At 46.9% G+C, this 23,797-nt stretch overlaps 1 pseudogene; it reads right to left on the minus strand.

Annotated features, from left to right (window-relative positions):
• LOC100992643 (large ribosomal subunit protein uL5-like) overlaps positions 1-15,021 on the minus strand; it is a 32,240-nt pseudogene extending 17,219 nt beyond the window's left edge.
• Positions 15,022-23,797: the final 8,776 nt, after the last annotated feature.

The raw sequence follows: 23,797 nt of genomic DNA on the forward strand, positions 1-23,797 counted from the left end.
ATGGGAAATAAATCCGACTAAAATTCAGGGACCTTCTACCTCAGTAAAATTTCTAGGGGTCCAGTGGTGTGGGGCCTGTTGAGATATCTCTTCTAAGGTGAAGGATAAGTTGCTGCATTTGGACCCTCTTACAACCAAGAAAGAGGCACAACGCCTCGTGGCTATTTGGATTTTGGAGACAATACATTCCTCATTCGGGTTTGTTATTCTGGCCCATTTACTGAGTGAGCCGAAAGGCTGCCAGTTTTGAGTGGGGTTCAGAACAGGAGAAGGCTCTGCAACAGGTCCAGGCTTCTGTGCAAGCTGCTCTGCCACTTGGGCCATATGACCCAGCAGATCCCGTGGCACTTGAGGTGTCAGTGGCAGACAGGGATGCTGTTTGGAGCCTTTGGCAGGCTCCCATAGATGAATCACAGTGGAGGCCTCTAGGATTTTGGAGCAAGGTCCTGACATGTTCTGCAGGTAACTACTCTCCTTTTGAGAGACAGCTCTTGACCTGTTACTGGGCTTTGGCAGAAACTGAACATTTGACGATGGGTTATCAAGTCACCAAGTGACCTGAACTGCCTGTCAAGAACTGGGTGCTGTCTGACCCATCTAGCCATAAAGTTGGGCATGCACAGCAGCATTCCATCATCAAATGGAAGTAGTATGTACATGATGGGGCTTGAGCAGGTCCTGAAGGCACAAGTAAGTTACATGAGGAAGTGGCTCAAATGCCCATGATCTCCACTCCTGCCACCCTGCCTTCTCTTCCCCACCCAGCACCGATGGCCTCATGGGGAGTTCCCTATGATCTGTTGACAGAGGAAGAGAACACTAGGGCCTGGTTTACAGATGGTTCTGCATGATATGCGGGCACCACCCCAAAGTGGACAGCTGCAGCACTATAGCCCCTTTCTAGGACATCCCTGAAGGACAGTGGTGAAGGGAAATCTTCCCAGTGGGCAGAACTTCAAGTGGTGTACCTGGTAGTGCACTTTGCCTGGAAGGAGAAATGGCCAGATGTGTGATTATATACTGATTCATGGGCTGTGGCCAATGGTTTGGCTGGATGGTCAGGGACTTGGAAAAAGCATGATTCAAAAATTGGTGACAAAGAAATTTGGGGAAGAGGTATGTAGATGGACCTCTCTGAGTGGTCAAAAACTGTGAAGATATTTGTATCCCAGGTGAATGCTCACCAAAGGGTGACCTCAGCAGAGTAGGACTTTAATAATCAAGTAGATAGGATGACTCATTTTGTGGACACCGCTCAGCTTCTTTCCCCAGCCACCCCTGTCATCACCTAATGGGCCCATGAAAAAATTGGCCATGGTGGCAGGAATGGAGGTTATGCATGGGCTCAGCAACATGGACTTCCACTTACCAAGCTGACCTGGCTACAGCTACTGCTGAGTGCCCAATTTGCCAGCAGCAGAGACCAACACTGAGCCCTCGATATGGCAGCATTCCTCAGGGTGATCAGCCAGCTACCTGGAGGCAGGTTGACTATATTGAACCTCTTCTATCATGGAAAGGGCAGTGGTTTGTCCTCACCGGAACAGACACTCCGGATATGGTTTTGCCTATCCTGCATGCAATGCTTCCGCCAAGACTACCATCCATGGACTCACAGAGTGCCTTACCCACCGTCATGGTATTCCACACAGCATTACCTCTGACCACGGCACTCACTTTGCAGCTAAAGAAGTGTGGTACTGGGCTCATGCTCATGGAATTCACTGGTCTTACCATGTTCCTCATTATCCCGAAGCAGCTGGATTGATAGAACAGTGGAATGGCCTTTTGAAGTCACAATTACAGTGCCAACTAGGTGACAATAGTTTGCAGGCCTGGAGCAAAGTTCTCCAGAAGACCACGTATGCTCTGAATCAGTGTCCAATATATGGTACTGTTTCCCCCATAGCCAGGATTAATGGGTCCAGGGGTGGAAGTGGAAGTGGCACCAATCACCGACACCCCTAGTGACCCACTAGCAAAATTTTTGCTTCTTGTTCCCGCAACATTATGTTCTGCTAGCCTAGAGGTCTTAGTTCCAGAGGGAGGAACACTGCCACCAGGAGACACAACAATGATTCCATTAAAGTGGAAGTTAAGATTGTCACCTGGATACTTTGGGCTCCTCCTGCCTCTAAGTCAACGGGCTAAGAAGAAAGTTACAGTATTGGCTGGGGCGACTGACTCAGACTATCAAGATGAAATCAGTCTACTGCTCCACAATGGAGGTAAGGAAGAGTATGCGTGAAATACAGGAGATCCCAGAGGGCATCTCTTAGCATTCCCGTGCCCTGTGATTAAGGTCAATGGGAAACTACAACAACCCAATCCAGGCAGGACTGCAAATGGCCCAGACCCTACAGGAATGAAGGTTTGGGTCACTCCACCAGGTAAAAAAAACCACAACCCACTGAGGTGCTTGCTGAAGGCAAAGGGAATACAGTTTGGGTAGTAGAAGAAGGTAGTCATAATACAACTACCACCACGTGACTGGTGGCAGAAACAAGGACTGTAATTGCATTGAATATTGAATATCCTCCTTATTTTGTTAAGAATATGTTTGTGCCTGTATACACTTGTACTAAGAAAATGTCTTCATTTTATTTCCTTTCTTTTTCCTTTATCATGTGACGTAAGATTTACTGACTTCATATCAGCATTTAAGTGTTGTTAACTTTATGTGATAGCATTTAGGTTAAGGATTAGCGTGCTTCCGGTTGTACAAAGGATAGCCATATTATGTTGGGTGTAATTATGACCTTATTATTGTCTGTATTTGAAGGTTATGTATGATTTCAGGAGATGTGTATGGGTTCAAGTTGACAAGGAGTGGACTTGTGTTGGTTAATATTGAGTGTCAACTTGATTGGATTGAAGTATGCAAAGTTTTGTTCCTGGGTGTGTCTGAGAGTTTGTTGCCAAAGGAGATTAACATTTGAGTCAGTGGACTGTGAGAGGCAGACCCACCCTCAATCCGGGTGGGTGCCATCTAATCAGCTGCCAGTCTGGCTAGAATAAAGCAGGCAGAAGAAGGTGGAAGGAGCCCACTTGCTGAGTCTTCCAGCCTTCATCTTTCTCCCATGCTGGATGCTTCCTGCCCTCGAACATCAGACTCCAAGTTCTTCAGCTTTTGGACTCTTGGACTTACACCAGTGATTTGCCGGGGGCTCTTGGGCCTTTGGCCACAGACTGAAGGCTGCACTGTGGGCTTCCCTACTTTTGAAGATTTGGGACTCGGACTGGCTTCCTTGCTCCTTGGCTTGCAGACGGCCTATTGTGGGACTTCACTTTGTGATCGTGTGAATCAATACTCCTTAATAAACTCCCCTTCATATATACATCTATCCTGTTAGTCCTCTCCCTCTAGAGAACCCTGACTAATACACTGGATTATCTGCCTTCTCCTTATTTAGTTGTAATAATTATTTATATATTCTGGATACTGAGTATTTATATATTCAGTCTTTTGTCATATTTATATAACGCATATTTTCTTTTGATCTGTGGCTTACAGTTTCATTTTTAAAACAATGTCTTTGGGAGAAGAAATTAAGATTTTAATGAAGCGCTATCTGGCAATTGTTTTTATTACTTGTGCTTTTTTTGTGTCCTAAGAAATCTCTGCCTACTCCTAGACTACCAAGGTTTTTTCTCGCTTTCTTCTAGAAGTTTGTTTGTTTTAGAGATAGAGTCTCACTTTGTCACCTAGGCTGGAGTACAGTGGTGCAACCATAACTCACTGCAGTCTTGAACTCCTGGGCTCAAGCAATCTTCCTGCTTTGGTCTCCTAAGTAACTGGGACTATAGGTGCACACCACCACATCTGGCTAATTAAATTCTTTTTTTTTTTTTTTTTTTGGTAGAGACAAGGTTTCACTATGTTGCTCAGGCTGGTCTTGAACTCCTGGGCTCAAGTGATCCTCCTGCCTTAGCCTCCCAAAGCAGTGGAATTACAGGCATGAGCCACTGAGCCTGGTCTTCTAGAAGTTTTGTAGGTTTAGTTTTTCCATTTAGGTCTCTGATTCATTTTAAGTTAAATTTTTGCTTATTATGTGAGGTAGGGGTCATGATTCATTTGTTCCTTCCATACAGATATGTTTCAGTCCCAGCTTCCTTTCCTCATTGAATCACCCTGGCACCTTTGTCAAAAATTAATTGATGGTATGTATGTGGATCTATTTTTGAGCTCTCTATTCTGTTTAATGATATACAGCATCATTATGCTACTTCCCACACTGTCTTGATGAATGCAGATTTACAATTCTTCTTGAAATCAAGTTGCTCCAACTTTGTTCTGTTTTTCAAAATTGTTTTGGCTACTCTATAATACCTACAGCTAATATATTTAATGCTGAAAGTCTAAACACTTAAACACTTTTCTCCCTAAGGTTGGGAACAAGGCAAGAATATATGCTCTCACTACTTCTACATATTAATAACGTTGTACTGGAGGTCCTAGCCAGGACAATAAGGCAAGAAAAAGAGTGGGAAAAGGCAAAGTTAAATTGTCTTTATTTGCAAATGACATGATTATGCATGTAGAAAATCCTAAGGCATTTACAATACAGCAAAATTATTAGAACCAATAATTTGATTTAGCAAGGTCAAAGGATACAAGGTCAATATATAAAAATGTACTTCTCTACACTAGCAATGAACAATTGGGAAATTAAATGTATAGAAACGTTTATGATAGCATCAAAAAATGTGAAATACTTAGGGATACGACCAGGTACAGTGGCTCACGCCTGTAATCCCAACATTTTGGGAGGTTGAGGTGGGAGGATCGCTTGAGCCCAGGGGTTCAAGACCAGCTTGGGCAGCATAGTGAGACCCCATCTCTAAAATAAAAAAAAATACCAACAGGCTTTTTTTTTTGTAGAAATTATCAAATAGATTCTAAATTGTATATGAAAATGCAAACAAACTATTAATATTTTGAAGCAGCCTTTAACAAGTTGAGGAAGTTTCCTTCTATTCTAAACTCTTGTTAGAGTTTGTTTTTGTTTTTAACCCACGAATAGGTGTTAATTTTAATTTTTTGTTTTGAGATGGACTCTTGCTCTGTCGCCCAGGCTGGAGTGCAATGGCGCGATCTCAGCTTACTGCAACCTCCGCCTCTCGGGTTCAAGCAATTCTCCTGCCTCAGCCTCCTGAGTAGCTGAGATTACAGATGCACACCACCACACCCAGCTAATTTTGTATTCTTAGTAGGATGGGGTTTCACCGTATCGGCCAGGCTGGTCTCGAACTCCTGACCTCATGATTCACCCGCCTTGGCCTCCCAAAGTGCTGGGATTACAGGTGTGAGCCACTGTGCCTCGAGAGAAGGTGTTAATTTTATCAAGTGTTTTTTCTCATTGATTGACGTGACCATGGAGTGAACCCAGATATATATTCTTTTTTCTTTTCTGTGCCTATGTTTACTCAGTTAACCCAGATGTATTCTTTTTAAAAAAAAGAAACCTGAGACAAGATTCACATAACATACAATTATTTAAAAATGAACAGCCAGGCGTGGTGGCTCACACCTGTAATCTAATCCCAGCACTTTGGGAGGCTGAGGCAGGGGATCACTTGAGGTCAGGAGTTCGAGACCAGCCTGACTAACATGGCGAAACCCCATCTCCACTAAAAATACAAAAATTAGCCAAGAGTGGTGGTGTGCACCTGTAGTCTCAGCTACTCGGGAGGCTGAGGCAGGAAGATCGTTTGAACCTGGGAGGTGGGGGTTGCAGTGAGCTGAGATTGTACCACTGCACTCCGGTCTGGGCAATAGAGCAAGACTCCGTCTCTAAATAAATAAATACATAAATAAAATAAAAGTGAATGATTCAGCAAACACCACCTCTACCTAGTTCAAAAACATCTTTATCACCCCAAAGGAAACCTCACACACATTAAACAGTCACTCCCCATTTCTGTCTCCTCCCAGCCTCTGGCAACCTCTAATCTGCATTCTGTCTCTATGGATTTGCCTATTCTGGACTCCTCATATAAATGGGATAATTTCATATGTGGCCTTTCGTGTCTGGCTTCTTTCATTTAGCATCATGTTTTTGAGGTTCATCTGTGTTGTAGCATGTGTCAACACTTAGTTCATTTTCTTTCTTTCTTTTTTTTTTTTTTTTGAGATGGAGTCTTACTCTGGCACCCATGCTGGAGTGCAGTGGTGCGATCTCAGCTCACTGCAACCTCTGCCTCCTGGGTTCAAGAGGTTCTCCTGCCTCAGCCTCCTGAGTAGCTGGGATTACAGGTGTGTGTCACCATGTCTGGCTAATTTTTGTATTTTTAGTAGAGACAGGGTTTCACCATGTTGGCTAGGCTGGTCTTGAACTCCTGACCTCAAGTGATCTACCCACCTTGGCCTCCCAAAGTGCTGGGATTATGGGTGTGAGCCACTGTGCCTGGGCTACTTAGTTCATTTTCATGGCTGAATACTATTCCATCACTGTAGGGGTATACCAGGTGATATGGTTTGGCTGTGTCCCCACCCAAATCTCATCTCGAAGTGTAATCCCCACATGTAGAGGGAGGGTCCTGGTGGGAGGTGATTGGATCACAGGGATGGTTCCCCCCATGCTGTTCTTGTGAGAGTGGGTGAATTCTCATGCAATCTGTTTTATTTTATTTTATTTTTTTTAATTTTTGAGGCAAGGTCTCGCTTTGTCATCCAGGTTGGAGGACAGTGGTGTGATCTCAGCTCACACACTGCAGCCTCAACCTGCTGGGCTCAAGCAATCCTCCTGTCTCAGCCTCACAAGTAGCTGGGACTACAGGCACACACCACCATGCCCGGTAATTTTTTTGTATTTTTTGAAGAGACAGGGTCTTGCCATGTTGCCCAGGCTGGTCTCAAACTCATGGGCTCAAGCAATCCTCTCACCCTTCCCTCAGCCTCCCAAAGTGCTGGGATTACAGGCACGAGCCACCATGCCTGGCGGAGATCTGGTTGTTTGATAAGTGTCTGGTGCTTCCCTCTTCTTGCCCTCTCTAGCCTGCCGCCATGTAAGACATGCCTTGTTTCCACTTCACCTCCCGCCATGATTGCAAGTTTCCTGAGGCCTCCCCAGCCATAGTGGAACTGTGAGTCAATGAAACCTCTTTTCTTTATAAATTACCCAGTCCCAGGTAGTATCTTTATAGCAGTGCAAGAACAGATTAATACACCAGGCTAGAGTGCAGTGGCATAGACACAGTTCACTGTAGCCTTGACCTCCTGGGCTCAAGCGATCCTCCTGCCTCAGCCTCCTGAGTAGCTGGGACTACAAGCAAATGCCACCATGCCCAGCTAATTTGTTTTAATTTTTTTGTACAGATGGTGTTTCATTATGTTGCCTAGGTTGGTCTTGAACTTCTGGGCTCAAATGATCCTCTTGCCTCAGCCTCTCAAAGTATTGGGATTACAGGCGTGAGCCCCCTCGCTCAGCCCTAGGTATATTCTTAACCACTATTCTGTGCTGTCTCCCTATATGCCAGGTGCTGTGTTTAGTTCTGCACATACAGTGGAGAAGAACAGAGAACTGGTTTTGCTCAAACTGAACCCAAGTCTCTTCTGGAACTTAGTACTCTCTGTGGTGATTGCGTATGTCCATCTCAGATCACACGGGGTCTTGTGAGGTCCTGCTCATTCATCTCCATAGCTCCAGTGTCTAGCCCAGTGCTGTTAGCTGAATAGATGAGTTTAATCTGAGAAGGCTTCATGGAGGAAGCAGCTTTGAGTAGCACCTCAGAGCTAGAGGAGTTGAGCAGTTTCCTTCAGCCCACAATGATTACTAACAACAGCCACCGTATATCAAGCACCTTCCTGTGCCACACGGTACGATGAGCATGTTAACCTCCCAGGGGCGTCCAGCCAGTGAGGGGCAGAGGACAACCTGAATTTGAACCCAGATCCACAGCCCTAATGACTACCTTATACTACTCCTCCAAGCCTGGTTCCAAATTAGGGGTTGGGTCTTGCTACTCTGTATTCTTAATCCCCTGTTTCTCTTTTGCTAGGGACATTTGGATGGGACTAGAGAGTGACCAAATGATGGTCAATGTAGCAAAGCCCGGACTTGGGACACCTTGATGTCTTGGGAAAGACTTTTCACTGCCTCCCCTGCCAGGTGCTTCAGACTCTGGGGGACAGTGCCTTCCTCCCTGTCCTTCGAATCCTCCTTTCCTCCTTCAGCCCCCTCTTCCCCCTCCTCCTTCCTTAGCCCCTCTAGTTCATCGGGCTGTGCCGGAATCTGTGGGGAAAGGAGCAGGATTTCAGCTAAATATAAACCAGGCTGTTCCAGTTTCCAAATAGAACAAAGGAGCAGGGTGTTAAGTTGATTTTTATAAATAAAGAGAGAGGGAGTGAGAGAATATTTTTTCGAGATGTTTAATAAAATCGCCTTGGGAGAGGCAGGAAAATCACTGGGCTGCGGTGGGAGGGTTTGCAGGAGGAAGGGGAGGGGGAGGAGGGAGAGTGGGGGATGCTTCCTTCTTTCTGCAGGGATTCTTTTCCTTGGACCAGGGAGAGAAGGTGGTGCAGAGAGGGGTGGAGGAGAACGGGGAGGGGCATGAGTGTCCCTGGGAGGAAGAGGAGGAGGACAGGGAAGGCTTGTCATCATAATAGTTACTGCGCATTATAGAATAGTTCCTGCATATTGAGCACTTACTGTATGCCAAGTTTTATGCCAGATTACTGCATCATCTCACCAAATGCGGTCAGGATTCTCGTCACTTGGAGCTCTGTGATCTAGCACCTGCCTACCTCTCTGACCTCATCTCCTCCCTCTCTCTCCCTAGCTCACTCTACTCCCACTACTGAGGCTCCACACACCAAACTCATCCCTTCCTCAAGGTCTGTGTACCCCCTAGGTCTCACAGTCAGCTCTTTGTCATCATTCAGGTCTCAGAATAAATGTCACTTCCTTCCTGACCACCTTATGGAAAAGAGAGCCCACACCCAGGCCAGTCAGGATTACATTCCCTTGTTTCATTTTCTTCATTAAGATATCATTTCCAAAACTATTCGCTTGCTTTGTTATGTCTCCCCGCTTCCCCTGCCAAAATGAAAGCCCTATGAAAGCAGAGACTTCGGCTGGATGTGGCGGCTCATGCCTGTGGTCCCAGCTCCTTAGGATCGCTTGAGCCCAGGAGGTTGAGGCTGCAGTGAGCTGTGATCACACCACTGTACTCCAGCCTGGGTGACAGAGCAAGACATTGTCTCAAAAAACAAACAAACAAACCCAGAGACTTTGTCTCTCTCCTTCACTGCGGTAAGGCCAGGACCTAGACCAGTACCTGGCACATGGTAGATACTACTTAGTATGTATTTGCTAGACGAATGGATAAGTGAATGAAGCTCAGAGAGGTGAAGGGACTTGCCTAAGGTCACATAACTAGGAAATGACAGAATTCAGGGGGAAGCCCAAATTTGTCTGATTGTCTGATCTCCAAATGCATGCTTTTTTTTTTTTCTATTTTGTAAGGCTTCCGGCATGATGGAGAAGAGGATTGAAGGGGATCACTATTGAACCTTGGAATTTTGGGGGATGATCAGGCACAACCCCGGTAGTGGGTCAGTGAAGCCAAATGTTACCATCACCCTCATCCTTAAGCAATGTGTGTATCATATAAAAATGGTTCCACAGACAGATCTCCTTTGTGGGGGCTATTCCATAGTGAGAGTTTTACACAGTGCTACCCAAGGGAGAGCTAGTCTAGGTTTTGGGGAGGTGGCAGAGGGCTTCTCACCTTAGGAACTGGAAGGGATGGCTGGAGGAAGCACATATTGTACACCTCTACCTGCCCCGCCTTGCCACTCCTTGAATCTTTACTCTTTTACCTCTGCACATAGTGGTGAGTCAGGAGTGTGTTGGGCTAAGTGGCTGCACAGGTCTCTGGGGCACCCAGTGATGTGAGTATGTCTTCCTGCTGACACCAGGTGCTGCCTCACCAGGGATATCCAAGGCATAACCTTGGACAAGTCATGTGGCTCCCTCGGTGTCTCATTGTCTTCCTGTGTAAGACAGGGCTGTTGAAGCTTGCTTGGCTATGAAGATTAGAAATGCTGTATTAGGCCAGGCACGGTGGCTCACACCTGTAATCCCAGCACTTTGGGAGGACTGCTCAAGGCCAGGGGTTTGAGACCCAGTCTGGGTATCACAGTGAGACCCTGTCTCTACAAAAAATTTTTAAATATTAGCCATGCATGGTAGTGCATGCCTGTAGTTCCATCTACTTGGGAGGCTGAGGCAGGAGGATCGCTTGAGCCCAGGGGTTTGAGGCGGCAGTGAGTTATGATTACACTATTGCGTTCCAGCCTGGGTGATGGAGTGAGACTTAGTCTCAAAAAAAAAAAAAAAAAAAAAAAAAAAATTGGGAACTCAAAAAAACTTCCAAGCACATGACACAGTAGATGCTCAGCAGAACAGATGGAAACTGTTCTTCTCTTACTTATTATCACCTCTCTTTGGATTATAATCTAATTGAGCACAGGGACCATCACTCCATTAATTGAGCAGCTACTGTACGCCAAGCTCTAGGCTATGCATTTTATGTGAGTTATCTCATTGAATCCTCATACTAATTCCATGAAGTAGGTACTATTATTATTGTTATCCCCATTTTATGAATGAGGAAAATTGAGCTCTCAGGGGTGAAGTGTCTGGCCCAAGGTCACACAGCCAAGATGCAACAGAACTAGGCCTGAAATCCAGGCAAACCCAACGCAGATCCTGGGCTTTCAAATATTATCCAATCCTGCCTGGGTGCAGTGGCGCATGCCTGTAATCCCAGCACTTTGGGAGGCCTAGGTGGACGGATCACTTGAGGTCAGGAGTTCCAGACCAGCCTGGCCAACATGGCGAAACCCCGTCTCTACCAAAGGTACAAAAAAGCCAGGCATGGTGGCACACGCCTGTAGTCCCAGCTACTTGGGAGACTGAGGCAGGAGAATCGCTTGAACTCAGGAGACAGAGGCTGCAGTGAGCTGAGATCATGCCACTGCACTCCATCCTAGGTGAGAGAGTGAGACTCCATCTCAAAATATATATATATAATCCAATCCTGTGTCTCAGAACTAAGGAAGTAGTGGGGCTGTCTGGTGTTTCAGGAGTTAGAGCCTGGCATAAGCGGGGAGTAAAGAGGTCAGAAAGGGTCATGGTGAGAAGAGAAGTGGAGGCCTGTCCTTGGTGAAGAGGACAAAGAGGAAGCCCAAGGTGGGGTGGGGGATGGATGCTGCAATTCGGGGGGCTGTGGCTCTGCGCCTCTGACTCATTCGGACAGAGCAGCTTGATTCCCTGTGGCAGGAGAGGCTATTTATAACCTGCAGGTTCTAGCATCCTGTTGAGCACAGAGCCCTGCAGCTACCTGGGGCCCTTCTTCCTGGACTGTAGGGTGAGGGGAGTAAGGAGCAGGATGTCGGGGTGGAGGGTGTCTGGCGGCCAAGGAGAAGGCCGTGGCTGACCCTCCTTTCTCTTTGCTGTGGACTCTCCAGTGAGCACAAAATGCACATCAAGGGCCCTGTGGGTCATTCTGGGGCTGTCTAGCTTGTCATCAGCAGAGTGTCTGGCACCTAAGAGGAATGAATGAATGAATGAATGAATGAATGAAATAGAAGTAGCTTTATCTGGTCAGATCATGTCATGTCTCTGCCCCAAGCTCTTCAATGCTTCCCCATCTCCCCATCTCATTTGGAGTAAAAGTCAAAGCTCTTACAGTGACCTACGAGGCTCCTATATGACCTGGTTCCTGTTGCTCCTTTTTTGTGTGTGTGAGACAGTCTCACTCTATCACCCAGGCTGGAGTGCAGTGGCACGATCTCGGCTCACTACAATCCTCACTTCCCAGGTTCAAGCGATTCTCCCGCCTCAGAATCCCGAGAAGTTGGCATTATATGTGTGCACCACCACACCGGCTACTTTTTGTATTTTTAGTAGAGACAGGGTTTCACCATGTTGGCCAGGCTGGTCTTGAACTCCTGACCTCAGGTGATCCGCCCATCTCGGCCTCCTAAAGTGCTTGGGATAACAGGCGTGAGCCACTGTGCCTGGTCCCCGCCCCTTTCTTCGTCCTATCTTCCTGCTCACCCACTTCACTCCCGCAGTCTCCTTGCTGCCCCTGGGAACGCACTGGGTCCATTCCTGCCTTGTGGCTCTGCTCTGCTTTCTTCTCCTGGGACACTCTTCCCCCAGATACTGGCATGTTTTCGTCCCTCACCTCCTTCAGGTCTTTGCTCAAATGCTAACTTCTCAGGGAGGCCTTCCCTGACCACCCTACTTAAAATCACACCCATGCAATATACACTCCTTATTCCCTTCTCCAGCTTCATTTTTCTCCGTCGCATTTATTGTCATCCAGCATACTATGTATCTTACTAACTCATCTTTTTATTGTCTGGTTCCTTCTACCAGAACGTGAGCTCCAAGAGGATAGGAGTTTTTGTCTGTTTTGACTCTGCTCTCTCCATAAGGTCTAGAATAGTGCCTGGTGCATAGCTGGCACTCAGAAAAATAGGTGTTGGCTCCATGAATTCGCTGGGATTTTCACGGCCTTGCTGTGTGGCCCTGGGTAGTGAATCTCACCTCTCTGGGCCTCAGTCTGTTGAACTCACTGGTCTTCCAGTTTAGACATCCTGGGGCTCTGTCTCTTCATCCTGGCACTCAAGGGTTTTTGTTTATTTGTTTTGTTTTGTTTTGTTTTGTTTTGTTTCTCCCCACAATATCTGCTAAAAGGAGAACTGGCCAAGGCCTGGCTTGATATTTTTCTCCTAGGCTAGACTTTGAGCCAGGCACATGCCAGCACTCTTGTATCTGAGTAAGGGGCTTTGACAAGATGCATTTGTGTGACTGAACTTCTAAATGTGTTTGAGAACCTGGGTGAGACGGGACATTCCAGCAAAATGTCAGCATAGGCCCAAATTCTGTCTTTCTGTTTCTTTTTGTTTGCAGTGGAGCAAAAAGTAGAAATCTCCAAGGGCACCGCGGACCCTTCTCTAATGAATCAATGGAAACGCCCACTGATCTGGAGATGTAAGGGACGAGCCTGCTGGCTGTGATTCCCCACACCTGTAACAGGCTGTTTCCACTTCCTCAGGAGCCAGCTGTGAGAAACCCACAGCAGAACTGCCCACCTTCCAACAAGGGAAGCCTGCAGGAGAACTGCAGGCTTCAATGGGGATGCCAAGCCCATTTTTAGATCTCATCTGTTCTTAATGAGAAATGGGTCCAATCTTGCCCAGGTTTCTAGAACAATCCCTGACAGGGCTTTGGAGTTTATTAGCATGTTCACACGCTATCTGGCTTAATTGCCAGATGATCTCTTGTTTTCTCTTCTTTTTATGGTGCACTCCCTGGGACTAGCATACTACCTAGCATCTGGTAGGGATCACTAGATTTTTGTTGGAAGAGTTAGTTTTCATAAGTCATGAGAGACAGGCAATATTGTCATCATTTTTTTTTTCTTTTGAGACAGAGTCTCGCTCTGTCGCCAGGCTGCAGTGCAGTAGCGCGATCTCGGCTCACTGCAAGCTCCGCCTCCTGGGTTCAAGCAATTCTCCTGCCTCAGCCTCCCGAGTAGCTGGGGCCACAGGTGCACGCAACCACGCCCAGCTAATTTTTGTATTTTTAGTAGAGACGGGGTTTCACCATGTTAGCCAGGATGGTTTTGATCTCCTGACCTTGTGATCCACCCGCCTTGGCCTCCCAAAGTGCTGGGATTACAGGCATGAGCCACCGTGCCCAGCCCATTTTTTTTTTAAGAGGTGGGGCCTCACTCTGTCGCCCAGGCTGGAGTGCTGTGGTGTGATCATAGCTCACTGCAGCCTTGAATTCCTGGGGTCAAGAGATCTCCCACCTCAGCCTTCCAAGTAGCTGGGACTACAGGCGTGTGCCACAGTGTTTGACTATGTCATCAATTTTTTTTTTGGGACAGAGTCTCGCTCTGTTGCCCAGGCTGGAGTGCAGTGGCGTGATCTTGGCTCACTGCAACCTCCGCCTCCCTGGTTCAAGCGATTCTCCTGCCTCAGCCTCCTGAGTAGCTGGGACTACAGGCCCAGGCCACCACGCCTGGCTAAATTTTTGTATTTTTTAGTAGAGACGGGGTTTCACCGTGTTAGCCAGGATGGTCTCGATCTCCTAACCTCGTGATCCGCCCGCCTCAGCCTCCCAGAGTGCTGGGTTTACAGGTGTGAGCCACCGCGTCGGGCTTACATCATCATTTTACAGATGATGAAACTCAGGCTCAGTGATGATATGACTTGGCCCAAGGTCACACAGCCAGGACATAAATCTATGCAGGCAGCTGGCTTGGGGTTACCAGAAAAGAAGAGAAGGAACTCCGTCCCAGTGGTGGCTACAATTTGGGAAAACAAACTTTACTTGTGAATATGGGAGGACTTAAGAGAGCTTGCGCCTTTGGAATCCCAGTACTGCACTTGTGCACTTGGACAAGTTCTAAAGACAACAGGGGCCAGGCGCGGTGGCTCATGCCTGCAATCCCAACACTTTGGGAGGCCAAGGCGGGTGGATCACCTGAGGTCAGGAGTTCGAGACCAGCCTGGCCAAAATGGTGAAACATCATCTGTACTAAAAATACACAAAAATTAGCTGGGCGTGGTGGCAGGTGCCTGTAATTCCATCTACTTGGGAGGCTGAGGCAGGAGAATAGCTTGAAACTGGGAGGCAGAGGTTGCAGTGACCCGACATCGCGCCATTGCACTCCATTCTGGGCGATAAGAGCACAACTCTGTCTCAAACAAACAAAAAAGACAATGGGGCCTCAGTTTTTCTGTCTGTAAAATGGACACACCAATGTGTGCGTCCCTCTTACACAGAGCCTGTGGGAGTTACAGTGAGAAAATGCAGTTCAATGCCTGCCACCGGGTGGTGCTCAATACACTCCCACCCCACATTGACCTTTCAGGTGATATCTGGAACCCCCACCCCCCCTCACCGCCGACCAGCCCCACTGCTGCACCGTTGCCTGCCCTCGCAACTTCGGGGCGGGACTGGAGAGAGCCTGCTGAATAATCGCCCTGCGCATGCGCAGCCGCAGTGAGTCACGTGGCCTGACGCCACCCAAGTCCTCAAGGGCGAGGCCTCAGGAACTTTCTGTTGTCAATGGGGACCCTTGGGACAGCTTTCTTCTCACCTCGGCTGGAGCTTGGGGTCCTTGGAACACCCGAGTGTGCACTTGAAGGGCTGAGAGAGAAGGCAAAGACCTTCCAGAACCTCAAATGAGGGTTCTTTTGACCTTCGTATGTTTTCTGTTTTGAGACAGGGTCTAGCTCTGTTGCCCAGGCTGGAGTGCAGTGGTGCGATCACAGCTCACTGCAACCTCTGCCTCCCAGGTCAAGGGATCCTCTTGCTTCAGCCTCTTGAGTAGCTGGGACCACAGGTTCGCACAATCACCCAAGCTATTTTTTTTTTTTTTTTTTTTTTTTTGAGACCTAGTCTCATTTTGTCTCCCACACTGGAGTGCAGTGACGCGATCCTGTCTCACTGCAACCTCCACCCTCCGGGTTCAAGCGATTCTCTTGCCTCAGCCTCCCTAGTAGCTGGGATTACAGGCGGCTGCCACCATGCCTGGCTAATTTTTGTATTTTGGTAGAGACGGGGTTTCACCGTGTTGCCCAGGCTGGTCTCGGGAACTCCTGAGCTCGGGCAATGCGCCTGCCTCGGCCTCCCAAAGTGCTGGGATTACAGGCATGAGCCAACGCGCCCGGCCCACCCAAGTTATTTTTAAAATTTTTTTGTAGAGAGGGGGTCTCACTTTGTTGTCCAAGCTGGTCTGGAATCCTGGCTTCAAGCGACCTGCCCGCTTTGGTCACCCAAAGTGTTGGGATTACAGGAGGTGCTCCCAGTCACCCTTTCCATGTTTGAGGGAGGCTTTCCCAGGCCCCTGGGACCAAAGGAAACCAACCAGGGAAATGGCTGGCCTGAGGCAGGGCAGCCCTTCTGGGCAGCCCTTCCTCATCCGTTCACCCAGGTAACAAATGAGCCCTTCCCTGGTGTTCAGCACTAAAGATACCGTGACAAGGACCCAGCTGGGGAGACAGACTTTCCCTGGGAAGTAGAAACTGAGTGGAAACTGAAGGGATGCATCCGAGTTAATCTGGGGGAGCTGGGAGAGAAAGAGGTTGCAGACGGACCAGGGACATTGAGGAGGGTAAAAGCTTTCAAGGGGGAATGAGCCTGGATGGTCTCGAGAACTGATGGGCGTGGTAACAGTGGCCTTGGGAAGAATTTTGGACTTGATCCTAAGAGCATCAGGAAGCCACTGAAGTTGGGGAATAATGTAATCTTTAGAGTCCTGCACTGAATCATTTTGCTTTTCTTTCTCATTCAGAAAAATGGATTTTGAATTCCACACCTGCCATACTAATTTTTAAGACTTTATTTTCAGAAATAGAAAAGAAGAGAACGATGGACTATGTGTTTCTTCTCAGGGTTAAATATGCTAAAAGACGCAAATTGCCTAGCATTCTATATGTGGTCTATAAATGGTAATTCCCTATCTCTCCTCTAAATTCCATTCCACAATTTGCACCATTCCAGGAGCATTGAAAGAGATCAATCCTCCCTACAGACTAAAGATAAATTTCATTTGAAGTACCTGGGTGGATGAAAAATTTGATTGGTTCAAAAGATTAAAGGGTAATTATTTTACAAATTATTATTCAAATAGTATGCTCCCCATGAGCATACAACATATTATTTGATTTATGGAATTGCAATTTACATTCAACTTTTTAGGAGCACATTTATTTACTTAAAAAAATCGTTTTGCGACAGAGTCTTGCTCTTTCATTCAGGCTGGAGTGTAGTGACATGATCATAGCTCACGCAGCTTTGATCTCCCAGGCTCAAGCAATCCTCCCACCTCAGCCTCCCTAGTAGCTGGGACCATAGGCATGCGCTACCATGCCTGGATGATTTTTTATTTTTAGTAGAGATGAGGTCTTATTATGTTGCCTGAGCTGATCTCAAACTCCGGGCCTGAGCAATCCTCCCACCTCAGCACCCCTAAAGTGCTAGGATTATAGGTGTGAGCCACTGAGCCCACCCTAGAAGCATATTTATTTTAGAAAACAAGACTGAGTTTCAAAAAGGCAGGGGCCACGTCCATGTTTTTCCCCCACTGTAAGATCACCACCTTGCTGGACATATAGTAGACTTTCAAATATCTGTTAGATAGATTTAAATACTGAAATATATTTTCTGCTACATTGAAAGTCAGGGGCCTCAATTCTAGGGTTTTCTCTTTATAGTTGTTAACATGAATTTTGATGGCATGAGAATGCTTGTTCTCTGAATTATATTTAGCTCATACAAACTCTACTGCACAATTATGTTGTAAAGGGGAATTAAGTTTTATCTTTAAGTTGTTATTATAGCCTTGGGAAAAGGTGAACATTGAGAATAACTACATGAAGTGGTAGCATATTGTATTGTTAATTTTGCTACTTTTCTTTTTCTTTCTTTTTTTTTTTTTTTTTGAGACAGAGACTCGCCCTGTTGCCCAAGCTGGAGTACAATGGCGCAATCTTGGCTCACTGCAACCTCCGCCTCCTGGGTTCAAACAGTTCTCTTGCCTCAGCCTCCCGAGTAGCTGGGATTACAGACACCCGCCACCATGCCCAGCTAATGTTTGTATTTTTAGTAGAGACGGGGTTTCACCATGTTGGCCAGGCTGGTCTCGAGTTCCTGACCTCGTGATCCGCCTGCCTCGGCTTCCCAAAGTGCTGGGATTACAGACATGAGCCACTGCACCCAGCCCTACTTTTTCTTTTTAACCTGGTGTAGGGCCTAGAATAGACTGTCACATGTGAAAGGTATGTCAGGCAGGGTCTGTATAAGAAACAGATGGCGCATTCAAATTAGATCATTAGAAGAATATTTAATAAATGGACTATTTACAAGGTTGAAGCAGAAAGTGGGGAAGCTATAAGGGATAGTGCAGTAGCCATGGGGCCTTTACCACTCTTAGATCTGAAGGTTGAGGGGAGGGAGAAATGACAGAACCCAGAGAGAGTTGTGTAGAGCAGGCTGCCTTGAGAAAGAGGGGTGACCTTTTATCAAAAGGCACAACCAACCTAAGGCCATCTGGCAGGAGGGAAGTGGGGAAACAAACACTTCACCCATGCTGTCCTCCTGCCCTCCCATCTCCTGCTGCCGCTCCCATTGGCTGTACCCGCCTGGAAGCTAGAGGGCAGGAGAGTGAGCTGCTGCAGTCCATGTAGGTCAGACCGCCAGGGCCAAGGGCAGCACGGAGAAGGGTGGAAGAGTGGATCTGGAGGGCAAATGGAAACTATCTGGTACAGGAGACTTCATTTGCATGCTGGATAAAGACTTGATATTTAAATCCTGGTATCTTAGGGAGGCTGTGAAACCTTAAGGGATGGAACAATGGCAGCAGGTTCAGGGTTCTCATTTGTTCATTCCTCAGATCTCCTGAGGATACTAGAAAAAGTATTGTGCTGAGCATTTGAGAGAAGCCCAGCAATGGCAAAGCACTCTGAGAAATCAATGCATTTTCCTTCCTGATGCATATATATATATATATATATATATTTTTCTTCTGATGTATATATTTTTAAGAACACACCCCTCCTCTATCAAGAGCACTTGTTTAGAGCTCTGAATAGTGAATACAATCCCACTGGTCTCAGAACGAGACACTGCTTCCCCAGAAGCAAGAAAGTTCAGGCAAAACTCACAGGTTCTGATTTTTTATTTTTATTTTTTTGAGACAGCGTCTCACTCTGTCCCCCAGGCTGGAGTGCGGTGGTGTGATCTTGGCTCACTGCAACCTCTGCCTCTTGGGCTCAAGTGATTCTCAGGCGTTGGCCTCCCAAGTAGCTGGGGTTACAGGTGTGTGCCACCACGCCCAGGTAATTTTTGTATTTTTAGTAGAGACGAGGTTTCACCGTGTTGGCCAGGCTGTCTTGAACTTCTGACCTCACATGATCCACCCACCTCGGCCTCCCAAAGTGCTGGGATTACCAGCATAAGCCATGACGCCTGGCCTCCGGCTCTGAATCTTATGGCTAGCAGCTGACAATTATGTTCCTCACCAGGTCAGTACCCTTTAGGTTGTAGCTGGATAGACATTTTTTCAGGCCCGGGGACCAGAATAGAATGTGTGAGTGTGACTCTGGAAAGTGGACTTGCTCTTATGAATGGAGTGGATTGTGGTCTCACATTTTCTGAATCTGTGAAATCATTCCACTCTTTAATGAGGTCCTCTTAGAAGGGGAGGGAATAGATCTCCTTTAGTGACATGACTTTGACAAGCAAATCAATTCATTCCATTTGTTTCCTCTTTGAAAACAGCAATCCTCGAGCGTTACATAATCTAATCTTCATGCCTCACTGGTTTGTTCTGTCCTCCTGAGGAATTGGCAGATGGTGCCAATGCGGAGACCCGCGCACACGCCTCGCAAGCCTCATGGTAACAGGAGAGTTGCTCACAGTGTCTGTCTCTTTGCTGTGGGGTCCCTCGCTGGCATTTGTTTCCCTGGATCGGTTGGCTCTTTAGCATCCCTCAGGCACCGCTGGCTTCTTGCCCTCGGCTCTCATTCCAAGATTAATTGGAAATGCTGAAAGCAGATAAAAAGAGAACAGAAAGTGAAGTTGAAAGGGCAGAGAATTTGCTGGATTTTTTTCTAAAAGCCCTCCTCCGTTAAAGGCCGAGCATCTTTGGAGATTTTTAGCTTCAGAATGGTGACTCCCTCCTTCAGCCTGGTCCCTGTGTACATCTTTGTTGCTGGGTTACACACAGCACAGGGACAGGGCTGGCTGTGTCAGAGCTGGGAGAGTAGAGATCTGCTTGATAAGGTCTCTGAATTTCTCCAACAGCGAGTCACATATCTTCAGAAATGATTGTTCCCCAGATAGGGCAGTTACCTGGAGTCCACCTTCAGGTCGGTGATGTCACTTACGAAGGGAAAATTATCTCAGAACTCTGTAAGGTGAGGAGCCTCCTGGCAAGGCCCTGTCAGCCAGAACCACAATGCTGAGATGTCCTAGTAAAGGTACTGCCTATACATCTTGTTTAAAAATCTGGAAGTGGCAGCATCCAAAGGAAAGGAGTGGTGGGCAGAGTTCTAATATTTAGGACTGGAAAGTGGCTGATGTGCTCTGGTATTGCTTTTCAATTGTTAAAATATTGAAATACTTCCATACTACTGGGTAAAGAGTTGGATCTTTGAATTCCCCATGCTCCTGTCCCTCTGCTAATACTTAAAGTCTGTTGAGAGGGTCTTATTTTATTCAATTTCATGAGGAGCTCTACCTGTCCATGCAGCAATGGGAGCTTCCTTTGCTGAACCCAGTTTGCTTTCACCGTGCAGTACCAGTAGGTCTTCTTGGTGCAGGGCCAGGCACCACTCCCAGTGCCACAGATGTAACCGCGCTGCTCACAGACTGCACTGTTGCCTGACTGCTTTTGGATGGAACCTCCAGGCAATTAAAACATAGAACCCTCCTGCATGTGGCGAAAACATGCCTGGTCCTTAAAGGTCACATACACCTTTATGCTTGCTGTCACTCAGGATCCAGGTTGTATTTGCACACAGCAGAAATGAGCTGTCTGAAGGAGAACCAGAGCCCCTGCAGCATCTTCTTTTATGGCCACCCTCCCCCATGCACTGGGTCCAGGCATAGAGGACTCATTTCTATAAAAGCAATAATGGGCAGGTGTGGTGGCTCATACCTGTAATCCCAGCACTTTGGGAGGCCTAGGTGGGTGGATCACCTGAGGTCAGGAGTTCGAGACCAGCCTGGTCAACATGGCAAAACCCCGTCTCTAATATAAATATAAAAATTAGCCAGCTGTGGTGGTGCACGCCTGTGATCCCAGCTACTTGGGAGGCTGAGGCAGGAGAATTGCTTGAACCTGGGAGGCAGAGGTTGCAGTCAGCCGAGATTGTACCACTGCACTCTAGCCTGGGTGACAGAGCAAGACTCCATCACAAAACAAACAAACAAACAAAAAGCAATAATGGTTTTCTTTTTAAAAATTTGTTATTCATTCACTAAATAATATCATGTGAGCACCTATCATGCTATTATGTTTTGGTCACTGTGCTAAGTGCAGGATGTATATAAATCAGAGCTTGTCTCTGCTTTCATGGAACATATAGTTTAATGGGATGTGGGAAGACAGACCATAAAGGAGGCCACGGTGGCTGGAATGTGGTGGGGTCATCTGAACATGGGTTGCATTTCGCCTCATGGAAACTGCATAGATGTCATGGGTGGCTTCTGGTGTGTGGTCAACTTATCGAATGTATCTACCCTGTTAGAGCACTGGGGTGCATGGCACCCGTATTAAAGGTGCAAAGCATAGGGGGTGACCACTTCCTGCATCCATTGAGGATCTCCGAGAGGTTGGGAACTGCTCCGGATTAGGCAAAGATAGGGGGGAATATTCTGAATGAGGAATGATGGAGATGATAGGTTCTAACATTTGGAGGTCAGGCGTGCTATTTATTTATGTATTTATTTATTTATTTATTTATTTATGACAGAGTCTCGCTCTATCGCCGAGGCTGGAATGCCGTGACAGGATATCAGCTCACTGCAACCTCTGCCTCCCGGGTTCAAGCGGTTCTTGTGCCTCAGCCTCCCGAGTAGCTGGGATTAGAGGCTCCTGCCACCACGTGTGGCAAATTTTTGTTTTTTTAGTAGACATGGGTTTCACCATGTTGGTCAGGCTGGTCTCAAACTCCTGACCTCAAGTGATCCACCCACCTTGGCCTCCCAAAGTGCTGGGATTACAGGCATGAGCCACTGTGCCTGGCCAAGTGTGCTGCTGGAGTGCAATGGCGCGATCTTGGCTCTTAGCAACTTCCGCCTCCTGGGTTCAAACAATTCTCCTCCCTCAGCTTCCTGAGTAGCTGGGATTACAGGCATGCGCCACCATGCCCGGCTAATTTTGTATTTTTAGCAGAGATGGGGTTTCTCCATGTTGGTCAGGCTGGTCCCGAACTCCCGATCTCAGGTGATCCGCCCGCCTCAGCATCCCAAAGTGCTGGGATTACAGGCGTGAGCCTCCATGCCCGGCCCCAAGTGTACTGTTTTTAAAAGACGGTAACTTCTGACCCATCAGTCATCTGTAAGGGACAGGATTTCCTTCATCAATGCTTATTCCCTCCTTTGCCTCAGTAACCAAGTGAGTTCAGTCACCAAAATCATAATTCATGCCCCTAAGAAGGTCCAGTCGACCGTTGTACTTGTCAGTATTAATTATTTTTGCTCTATCTGTCCTGATGGTTTGATTTTTCTTTTTATTGAGTTATTATTTATATGCAGTGAGATGTACAGTCTTGAGTGTATAGTTCAGTTTTGACCCATACATGTATTCTTGCAACCCATACACCTTTTCATTTTTATGTTAAAAATGGAGGCCGGGTACAGTAGCTCATGACTATAATCCCTGCACTTTGGGAGGCCGAGGTAGGAGGATCTTTTAAGCTAAGGAGTTTGAGACCAGCCTGGGCAACTGAGCGAGACCTCATCTCTACCACAAATAAAAAAAAAATTAGGCCAGGCGCGGTGGCTCATGCCTGTAATCCCAGCACTTTGGGAGGCCAAAACAGGCAGATAATGAGGTCAAGAGATCCAGACCATCCTGGCCAACATGGTGAAACCCTGTCTCTACTAAAAATACAAAAATTAGTTGGGCATGGTGGCATGTGCCTGTAGTCCCAGCTACTTGGGAGGCTGAGGCAGGAGAATCGCTTGAACCCAGGAGGCAGAGGTTGCAGTGAGCCGAGATCGAGCCACCACACTCCAGCCTGGCAACAGAGTGAGACTCTGTCTCAAAAAAAAAAAAAAAAAAAAAAAAAAATTAGGTCCAGTCAACCGTTGTACTTGTCAGTATTAATTATTTTTGCTCTATCTGTCCTGATGGTTTGATTTTTCTTTTTATTGAATTATTATTTATACACAGTAAGATGTACAGTCTTAAGTGTACAGTTCAGTTTTGATCCAGGCTTTTTTTTTTTTTTTGAGACTGAGTCTTGCTGTGTCACCCAGGCTGGAGTGCAATGACACAATCTCCACTCACTGCAACCTCTGCCTCCTGGGTTCAAATGATTCTCCTGACTCAGCCTCCCAAGTAGCTGGGACTATAGGCATGTGCCACCACACCCAGCTAATTTTTGTATTTTTAGTAGAGCCAGGATTTCACCATGTTGGCCAGGCTGTTCTCGAACTCCTGACTCAAGTGATCCACCCGCCTTGGCCTCCCAAAGTGCTGGGATTACAGGCATGGGCTGCTGCGCCTAGTCCCAGGCATAAATTCTTGTAACCCATAAAAACCCTTTTCATTTTTATTTTAAAAATCTTGGAGGTTGGACGTGGTGGCTCACACCTGTTATCCCAGCACTTTGGGAGGCTGAGGTGGGAGGACTGCTTGAGCTGAGGAGTTTGAGACCAACCTGGGCAACTGAGTGAGACTTCATCTCTACTACAAATAAAAAAATTAGGTGGGCATGCTGGCAGGTACCTATAGTCCCAGCTGCTTGGGAGGCTGAGGTGGGAGGAATGCTTGAGCCTGGGAGGTCAAGTCTCCAGTGAGCTATGATGGCACCACTGCACTCCAGCCTGAGCAACTGAGTGAGGCTTTGTCTTGAAAAATAAAAATCTTGACATCCTCTCAAGTGATGAACATTTGGGTCCAAGGGCAGATTACTGGAAAAGAATCCTCTATGTAGTCCACTGACCCATTACCCCCACCCTCTAAAATCTCATCCAATCCTTTCCTGAGTTTCCCAATCACACAGAGGACTTAAAACTCTAAGAACATTTTG

Source organism: Pan paniscus, chromosome 10 (genome assembly GCF_029289425.2).
Source record: "Pan paniscus chromosome 10, NHGRI_mPanPan1-v2.0_pri, whole genome shotgun sequence".
Lineage (NCBI taxonomy): Eukaryota > Metazoa > Chordata > Mammalia > Primates > Hominidae > Pan > Pan paniscus.